A 7,704-nucleotide genomic window follows, 5' to 3' on the forward strand; every position below is an offset into this window, starting at 1 on the left:
CTGTCTACTGAAGAGCCTATTTGAACTGTTTTTCAAGGAATACATATTCTGAGCACTTGAATCAAAGGACAAGTCTATGCATTAAGCACTTCATCAATATCAAGTCACCAATGCTATTTTACAAATAAAGACTGGTTTATCAATGCGATGCAAGCAGTTTTAAAAACTGTATGGGAGACAACACTGGAGTTCATTTGCAAAGCTTAAACCACTTGGCCATCGCAGCAGTATGAATCTAAGCAAAGTGATGAGGAGAAAGAACAAGTGGGCTATTCGCTTCGAGCAATGTTAAAGCATGGGTGGGGAGACCCCATTGAAATTCAGGTCCAACGTCTAAAGAATCGGCCATTGCAGCTGTTGGAATGCAAGTAAAGGGTTTGGGATTTGGAAACAGACATCATTGGTGTAAAATGGTAAACTTGATGGCCCGACATATTGATCTTATTACGCCAAATCACGTATTAACCACTCGGCCATCACAACTTTCTCAATTAGCTCACACAAAGACAAAGTATTCTGAGCACTTGAATCACTGGACAAGTCCATGTCTTAAAGAGATTATCCATATCAAGTCACCAAGGATATGTTCAAAATACTGGTTTGTCATAGCACTGCGAGCAGATTTCAACCCTGCGCAGGAAGACAACATTGGATTTCAAGTCCACTCTGCCATCAGAACTTTCTCTGTTATCTTGCAGTCCTTAACAGCTCGACTATCTCACAACCAGAAGGATCTGTACTGAAGAGCCTGTTTGAACTCTTTCTCTTGGAAGATATACTCTGAGCACCTGAATCAAAGGACAAGTCCACGGATTTAGGACATTATCCATATCAACTCCCCAATGACATGTTGCAAATAAAGACTGCTTTGTCAAAGCGCTGTGAGCAGGGTTCGAACCTGCGCAGGGAGACCCCATTGGATTTCGAATCCAACTCCTTAACCTCTCGGCCATCACAGCTTCTCCTGTTACCTAAGATGCCTTAACCAGTCCGCTATCTCGTTCTGTCCATTTTACCTCTAAAATGACCATATTATCGCTCTTGAAGAGCCTACTTTTCAAGCAGTAGGAATCTAAGGAAAGTGATATGGAGAAAGCAGAAGTGGGCTATACGCTTCGAGCAAGGTAAGAACATGGGTGGGGAGACCCCATTGAAATTCAGGTCCAACGTCTAAAGAACTCGGCCATTGCAGCTGTTGGAATGCAAGTAAAGGGATTGGGATTTGGAAACAGACATCAATATATATTCTGAGCACCTGAATCAAGGGACAAGTCCACGGATTAAGCACATTATCCATATCAAGTCACCAAGGATATGTAAAAGAAGAAATGGTTTGTTATAGCGCTGTGAGCAGGTTCGAACCTACGCGGGAGACCCCATTGGATTTCAAGTCCAACGCCTTAACCACTCGGCCACCACAGCTTGCTATTTTAACTCCCAGGCCTTAACCAGTCGGTTATCTCATTCTGTCAATTTTACTTCTGTAAAGACGAGACTGTCTACTGAAGAGCCTATTTGAACTGTTTTTCAAGGAATACATATTCTGAGCACTTGAATCAAAGGACAAGTCTATGCATTAAGCACTTCATCAATATCAAGTCACCAATGCTATTTTACAAATAAAGACTGGTTTATCAATGCGATGCAAGCAGTTTTAAAAACTGTATGGGGAGACAACACTGGAGTTCATTTGCAAAGCTTAAACCACTTGGCCATCGCAGCAGTATGAATCTAAGCAAAGTGATGAGGAGAAAGAACAAGTGGGCTATTCGCTTCGAGCAATGTTAAAGCATGGGTGGGAGACCCCATTGAAATTCAGGTCCAACGTCTAAAGAATCGGCCATTGCAGCTGTTGGAATGCAAGTAAAGGGTTTGGGATTTGGAAACAGACATCATTGGTGTAAAATGGTCAACTTGATGGCCCGACATATTGATCTTATTACGCCAAATCACGTATTAACCACTCGGCCATCACAACTTTCTCAATTAGCTCACACAAAGACAAAAGTATTCTGAGCACTTGAATCACTGGACAAGTCCATGTCTTAAAGAGATTATCCATATCAAGTCACCAAGGATATGTTCAAAATACTGGTTTGTCATAGCACTGCGAGCAGATTTCAACCCTGCGCAGGAAGACAACATTGGATTTCAAGTCCACTCTGCCATCAGAACTTTCTCTGTTATCTTGCAGTCCTTAACAGCTCGACTATCTCACAACCAGAAGGATCTGTACTGAAGAGCCTGTTTGAACTCTTTCTCTTGGAAGATATACTCTGAGCACCTGAATCAAAGGACAAGTCCACGGATTTAGGACATTATCCATATCAACTCCCCAATGACATGTTGCAAATAAAGACTGCTTTGTCAAAGCGCTGTGAGCAGGGTTCAAACCTGCGCGGGGAGACCCCATTGGATTTCGAATCCAACGCCTTAACCTCTCGGCCATCACAGCTTCTCCTGTTACCTAAGATGCCTTAACCAGTAAGCTATCTCGTTCTGTCCATTTTACCTCGAAAATGACCATATTATCGCTCTTGAAGAGCCTACTTTTCAAGCAGTAGGAATCTAAGGAAAGTGATGAGGAGAGAGCAGAAGTGGGCTATACGCTTCGAGCAAGGTAAGAACATGGGTGGGGAGACCCCATTGAAATTCAGGTCCAACGTCTAAAGAACTCGGCCATTGCAGCTGTTGGAATGCAAGTAAAGGGATTGGGATTTGGAAACAGACATCAATATATATTCTGAGCACCTGAATCAAAGGACAAGTCCACGGATTAAGCACATTATCCATATCAAGTCACCAAGGATATGTAAAAAAAGAAATGGTTTGTTATAGGCTGTGAGCAGGGTTCGAACCTACGCGGGAGACCCCATTGGATTTCAAGTCCAACGCCTTAACCACTCGGCCACCACAGCTTGCTATTTTAACTCCCAGGCCTTAACCAGTCGGTTATCTCATTCTGTCAATTTTACTTCTGTAAAGACGAGACTGTCTACTGAAGAGCCTATTTGAACTGTTTTTCAAGGAATACATATTCTGAGCACTTGAATCAAAGGACAAGTCTATGCATTAAGCACTTCATCAATATCAAGTCACCAATGCTATTTTACAAATAAAGACTGGTTTATCAATGCGATGCAAGCAGTTTTAAAAACTGTATGGGGAGACAACACTGGAGTTCATTTGCAAAGCTTAAACCACTTGGCCATCGCAGCAGTATGAATCTAAGCAAAGTGATGAGGAGAAAGAACAAGTGGGCTATTCGCTTGAGCAATGTTCAAGCATGGGTGGGGAGACCCCATTGAAATTCAGGTCCAACGTCTAAAGAATCGGCCATTGCAGCTGTTGGAATGCAAGTAAAGGGTTTGGGATTTGGAAACAGACATCATTGGTGTAAAATGGTAAACTTGATGGCCCGACATATTGATCTTATTACGCCAAATCACGTATTAACCACTCGGCCATCACAACTTTCTCAATTAGCTCACACAAAGACAAAAGTATTCTGAGCACTTGAATCACTGGACAAGTCCATGTCTTAAAGAGATTATCCATATCAAGTCACCAAGGATATGTTCAAAATACTGGTTTGTCATAGCACTGCGAGCAGATTTCAACCCTGCGCAGGAAGACAACATTGGATTTCAAGTCCACTCTGCCATCAGAACTTTCTCTGTTATCTTGCAGTCCTTAACAGCTCGACTATCTCACAACCAGAAGGATCTGTACTGAAGAGCCTGTTTGAACTCTTTCTCTTGGAAGATATACTCTGAGCACCTGATTCAAAGGACAAGTCCACGGATTTAGGACATTATCCATATCAACTCCCCAATGACATGTTGCAAATAAAGACTGCTTTGTCAAAGCACAGTGAGCAGGGTTCGAACCTGCACGGGGAGACCCCATTGGATTTCGAATCCAACGCCTTAACCTCTCGGCCATCACAGCGTCTCCTGTTACCTAAGATGCCTTAACCAGTCCGCTATCTCGTTCTGTCCATTTTCCCTCGAAAATGACCATATTATCGCTCTTGAAGAGCCTACTTTTCAATCAGTAGGAATCTAAGGAAAGTGATATGGAGAAAGCAGAAGTGGGCTATACGCTTCGAGCAAGGTAAGAACATGGGTGGGGAGACCCCATTGAAATTCAGGTCCAACGTCTAAAGAACTCGGCCATTGCAGCTGTTGGAATGCAAGTAAAGGGATTGGGATTTGGAAACAGACATCAATATATATTCTGAGCACCTGAATCAAGGGACAAGTCCACGGATTAAGCACATTATCCATATCAAGTCACCAAGGATATGTAAAAGAAGAAATGGTTTGTTATAGCGCTGTGAGCAGGGTTCGAACCTACGCGGGGAGACCCCATTGGATTTCAAGTCCAACGCCTTAACCACTCGGCCACCACAGCTTGCTATTTTAACTACCAGGCCTTAACCAGTCGGTTATCTCATTCTGTCAATTTTACTTCTGTAAAGACGAGACTGTCTACTGAAGAGCCTATTTGAACTGTTTTTCAAGGAATACATATTCTGAGCACTTGAATCAAAGGACAAGTCTATGCATTAAGCACTTCATCAATATCAAGTCACCAATGCTATTTTACAAATAAAGACTGGTTTATCAATGCGATGCAAGCAGTTTTAAAAACTGTATGGGGAGACAACACTGGAGTTCATTTGCAAAGCTTAAACCACTTGGCTATCACAGCAGTATGAATCTAAGCAAAGTGATGAGGAGAAAGAACAAGTGGGCTATTCGCTTCGAGCAATGTTCAAGCATGGGTGGGGAGACCCCATTGAAATTCAGGTCCAACGTCTAAAGAATCGGCCATTGCAGCTGTTGGAATGCAAGTAAAGGGTTTGGGATTTGGAAACAGACATCATTGGTGTAAAATGGTCAACTTGATGGCCCGACATATTGATCTTATTACGCCAAATCACGTATTAACCACTCGGCCATCACAACTTTCTCAATTAGCTCACACAAAGACAAAAGTATTCTGAGCACTTGAATCACTGGACAAGTCCATGTCTTAAAGAGATTATCCATATCAAGTCACCAAGGATATGTTCAAAGTTCTGGTTTGTCATAGCACTGCGAGCAGATTTCAAACCTGCGCAGGAAGAAAACATTGTATTTCAAGTCCAAAGCCATCAGAACTTTCTCTGTTATCTTGCAGTCCTTAACAGCTCGACTATCTCACAACCAGAAGGATCTGTACTGAAGAGCCTGTTTGAACTCTTTCTCTTGGAAGATATACTCTGAGCACCTGAATCAAAGGACTAGTCCACAGATTTAGGACATTATTATTATTGCAAATAAAGTCTGGTTTGTCAAAGCACTGTGAGCAGGGTTCGAACCTGCGCGGGGAGACCCCATTGGATTTCAAGTCCAACGCCTTTACCACTCGGCCATCACAGCTTGCTATATTAACTAGCAGGCCTTAACCAGTCGGTTATCTCATTCTGTCAATTTTACTTCTGTAAAGACGAGACTGTCTACTGAAGAGCCTATTTGAACTGTTTTTCAAGGAATACATATTCTGAGCACTTGAATCAAAGGACAAGTCCACGGATTTAGGACATTATCCATATCAACTCCCCAATGACATGTTGCAAATAAAGAATGCTTTGTCAAAGCGCTGTGAGCAGGGTTCGAACCTGCGCGGGGAGACCCCATTGGATTTCGAATCCAACGCCTTAACCTCTCGGCCATCACAGCTTCTCCTGTTACCTAAGATGCCTTAACCAGTCCGCTATCAGTCCGCTAAGAACTCGGCTATTGCAGCTGTTGGAATGCAAGTAAAGGGATTGGGATTTGGCAACAGACATCAATATATATATATATATTATATATATATTATATATATATAATATATAATAATATATAATAATATATATAATATAATAATAATAATAATAATATATATATATAATATATAATAATATATAATAATCTCATGCCAGACATCACGAGAGGTTTTCTAAAACTCCTGGGATGGAGGTATGGAGGGACGGAGGGGGAGAGGGTTTGATTTATTAGGATCCCCAGATGTCGACAGCTAGTCGTGTGTAAAGCATATCAGTCTGTTGTTGAAAAACTAAATCTGCTGACGCTGTTGATTCCCATACAATTCAACTCACCCAGCTGTCTGTTAGCCAATGACAGCAAAGATGAGCAGATGTGTTGTACTTTCCTTTATCTCAAACACACTCTGAAGTCACAATGAAACTTCTCCTTTCTCTGGGCAACAGGAACCCTCGTCTCCACCGTCTCCAACGTGACATAGCTGAGTTAGCGTAATAGAGGCGTGAGCTCACGCTATGACCTCTTCCACCCTTAGTTGATATGTCTGGTTGTTTTGGCGCTGAGGTTTCTGAGTGGGATTGTTTGTCACGTCAACTCTGACATCTGAAGAGGAAAGGAGAGATGTTGGCATTATCAGAATGATATCAACAATGATGTTAGATTGAAAATGTTGTATTTCCCCAGGACAAGGGAACCCCTTGTGTGTTGGTTAGTACGGGGTGTCTCTCTCTGGTTAGTACGGGGTGTCTCTCTCTGGTTAGTACGGGGTGTCTCTCTCTCTCTGGTTAGTACGGGGTGTCTCCAACTGGCTTTAGTACGGGGTGTCTCTCTCTTTCTGGTTAGTACGGGGTGTCTCTCTCTCTCTCTGGTTAGTACAGGGTGTCTCTCTCTCTCTCTGGTCAGTACGGGGTGTCTCTCTCTCTGTCTGGTTAGTACAGGGTGTCTCCAACTGGTTAGTACGGGGTGTCTCCAACTGGTTAGTACAGGGTGTCTCCAACTGGTTAGTACAGGGTGTCTCCAACTGGTTAGTACAGGGTGTCTCTCTCTCTCTGTCTGGTTAGTACAGGGTGTCTCCAACTGGTTAGTACAGGGTGTCTCCAACTGGTTAGTACAGGGTGTCTCCAACTGGTTAGTACAGGGTGTCTCCAACTGGTTAGTACAGGGTGTCTCTCTCTCTCTCTCTGGTTAGTACGGGGTGTCTCCAACTGGTTAGTACGGGGTGTCTCTCTCTCTCTCTCTGGTTAGTACAGGGTGTCTCTCTCTCTCTCTGGTTAGTACGGGGTGTCTCTCTCTCTCTCTCTGGTTAGTACAGGGTGTCTCTCTCTCTGGTTAGTACAAACTCCCTCACGACGCCAGGACAGCGGAGTCAATCACCACCTTCCGGAGACACCTGAAACCCCACCTCTTTAAGGAATACCTAGGATAGGATAAGTAATCCTTCTCACAACCCCCCCCCCCTAAAAGATTTAGATGCACTATTGTAAAGTGGCTGTTCCACTGGATGTCATAAGGTGAATGCACCAATTTGTAAGTCGCTCTGGATAAGAGCGTCTGCTAAATGACTTAAATGTAATGTAAATGTATATATTCTGAGCACCTGAATCAAAGGACAAGTCCACGGATTAAGCACATTATCCATATCAAGTCACCAAGGATATGTAAAAAAATAAATGGTTTGTCATAGCGCTGTGAGCAGGGTTCGAAACTGCGCGGGGAGACCGCATTGGATTTCAAGTCCAACGCCTTAACCACTCGGCCATCACAGCTTGCTATATTAACGAGCAGGCCTTAACCAGTCGGTTATCTCATTCTGTCAATTTTACTTCCGTAAAGATGAGACTATCTACTGAAGAGCCTATTTGAACTGTTTTTCAAGGAATACATATTC

At 43.0% G+C, this 7,704-nt stretch overlaps 9 non-coding genes across 9 annotated transcripts; all 9 read right to left on the bottom strand.

Annotated features, from left to right (window-relative positions):
• Positions 1 to 877: 877 nt before the first annotated feature.
• Positions 878 to 959, bottom strand: trnas-cga (transfer RNA serine (anticodon CGA)). The gene has a single exon. It is a non-coding gene; the product is annotated as a tRNA-Ser (tRNA).
• A 383-nt stretch (positions 960 to 1,342) lies between these two features.
• Positions 1,343 to 1,422, bottom strand: trnas-uga (transfer RNA serine (anticodon UGA)). The gene has a single exon. It is a non-coding gene; the product is annotated as a tRNA-Ser (tRNA).
• Positions 1,423 to 2,373: 951 nt separating this feature from the next.
• On the bottom strand, positions 2,374 to 2,455 carry trnas-cga (transfer RNA serine (anticodon CGA)). The gene has a single exon. It is a non-coding gene; the product is annotated as a tRNA-Ser (tRNA).
• Positions 2,456 to 2,837: 382 nt separating this feature from the next.
• On the bottom strand, positions 2,838 to 2,918 carry trnas-uga (transfer RNA serine (anticodon UGA)). The gene has a single exon. It is a non-coding gene; the product is annotated as a tRNA-Ser (tRNA).
• A 951-nt stretch (positions 2,919 to 3,869) lies between these two features.
• trnas-cga (transfer RNA serine (anticodon CGA)) lies at positions 3,870 to 3,951 on the bottom strand. The gene has a single exon. It is a non-coding gene; the product is annotated as a tRNA-Ser (tRNA).
• A 383-nt stretch (positions 3,952 to 4,334) lies between these two features.
• On the bottom strand, positions 4,335 to 4,416 carry trnas-uga (transfer RNA serine (anticodon UGA)). The gene has a single exon. It is a non-coding gene; the product is annotated as a tRNA-Ser (tRNA).
• A 931-nt stretch (positions 4,417 to 5,347) lies between these two features.
• trnas-uga (transfer RNA serine (anticodon UGA)) lies at positions 5,348 to 5,429 on the bottom strand. Its single transcript has one exon. It is a non-coding gene; the product is annotated as a tRNA-Ser (tRNA).
• A 218-nt stretch (positions 5,430 to 5,647) lies between these two features.
• trnas-cga (transfer RNA serine (anticodon CGA)) lies at positions 5,648 to 5,729 on the bottom strand. Its single transcript has one exon. It is a non-coding gene; the product is annotated as a tRNA-Ser (tRNA).
• Positions 5,730 to 7,500: 1,771 nt separating this feature from the next.
• trnas-uga (transfer RNA serine (anticodon UGA)) lies at positions 7,501 to 7,582 on the bottom strand. Its single transcript has one exon. It is a non-coding gene; the product is annotated as a tRNA-Ser (tRNA).
• Positions 7,583 to 7,704: the final 122 nt, after the last annotated feature.

The sequence above is a fragment of the Oncorhynchus keta genome, unplaced genomic scaffold, assembly GCF_023373465.1.
Source record: "Oncorhynchus keta strain PuntledgeMale-10-30-2019 unplaced genomic scaffold, Oket_V2 Un_contig_5644_pilon_pilon, whole genome shotgun sequence".
NCBI lineage: Eukaryota > Metazoa > Chordata > Actinopteri > Salmoniformes > Salmonidae > Oncorhynchus > Oncorhynchus keta.